Below are 1,518 nucleotides of genomic sequence, written 5' to 3' on the forward strand. Positions count from 1 at the left end.
CCTCCACCCTCCACCTCCACCTCCTACCCCCACCCCCACCTCCTACCCCCCACCTCCACCTCCTACCTCCACCTCCACCTCCTACTCCCACCTCCACCTCCTACCTCCACCTCCACCTCCACCCCCACCACCTACCTCCACCTCCTACCCCCACCCCTGCTTCCAACCCCTACCCCCACCCCTACCTCCACCTCCAGGCCGCGGCTACGCCTGTGACTGTGTTTACCGCGGTGGTGTTCCTATGAGACGCTGTGTTGGCGAGCTAGGTGTATTTGAGATGCTGGGAAGCGGGGGAGGGGGGGGGGGGGGGGGGGGCGGTTAGGTTGGTGGGGGTGGGGGGGGGGGGGGTCAACATGTGCCCACTGGTTTGCATCTGCTCCGCGTTGCCGTGACGGCGCTTCGGTCATGAGATTAAAGCGTTTGTTGTGATGAGTGACACTTCTGAAGGGTAAGCCCCGCCCACAACCTGGACCCTACGCTCTCTCTCTCTCTCTCTCTCTCTCTCTCTCTCTCTCTCTCTCTCTCTCTCTCTCCCTCTCTCCCTCGCTCTCTTTCTCTCTCTCCCTCTCCATCTCTGTCTCTCTCTCACTCTCTCTCCCCATCTCAGACTCATCCGCACCCCCACTCCTCCACCCTGTTACCCACCACCCCACATCCTCCCCGGTCTGTGTGTGTGTGTGTGTGTGTGTGTGTGCGTGTGTGTGTGTGTGATATAGACGTTGAAAGGGGCGGGGCCCCAGGCTGCTACCTGTTCTCACGCCCCCGACTCTGGGACATAGAGTTTGTGTGAGTTTGTGTGCGTTTGGTCCCGAAACTACTTTCTAACTATCTCTCTCTCTCTCCCTCTCTCTCTCTTTCTCTCTCCCCCACTCCCCTGCTCTCTCTTTCTCTCTCTCTCTCTCTGTCTCTCTTTCTCTCTCTCCCCCGCTCTCTCTCTCTCTCTCTCTCTCTCTCTCTCCTGTCTCTTTCCCTCTCTCTTACTCTAGACTCTAGAGTGTGTGTGCGTGGGTGTGTCAGTGTGTGTGTGTGACAGTGTGGGCTATCTGAGCATGTAAGCAGGTGCTTGTGTATGTGTATCTACAAGCCTGTTTGTGTGTGTGTGTGTGTGTGTATATGTCCGTGTCTGTGTGTGTGTGTGTGTGTGTGTGTGTGTGTGTGTGTGTGTGTGTGTGTGTGTTGTGTGTGTGTAAGCATGTGCGTGTGTTCTTGTGTGATGTGTGTGGGACCCTGCAGTGACGAGAGAGACGGTGACACAGCGTTCTTCCCGTCCGCCCGGAAGCAGACAACGTGGTCACCGGGGGCCAAGATGGCCTCTCGCTGAAGGGGCCCATTATGGGGGCCACAATGGGAGGAGGCGTCAGAGGAAGCCGTCCAAGACTCAGTGACACAGCAGACCTCGCCGTTGCACCCCCCCCCCCCCCCCCCGGCCAAAGGCCGCGTCACTCAATTCTTCCCCACGTTTACCGGAACATGTCGTGTGGTCACGGGCCCCCCACCCCCACCGGGGAACAGGGGCCC

This window comes from Micromesistius poutassou (assembly GCF_964030765.1).
Source record: "Micromesistius poutassou genome assembly, chromosome: 17".
NCBI lineage: Eukaryota > Metazoa > Chordata > Actinopteri > Gadiformes > Gadidae > Micromesistius > Micromesistius poutassou.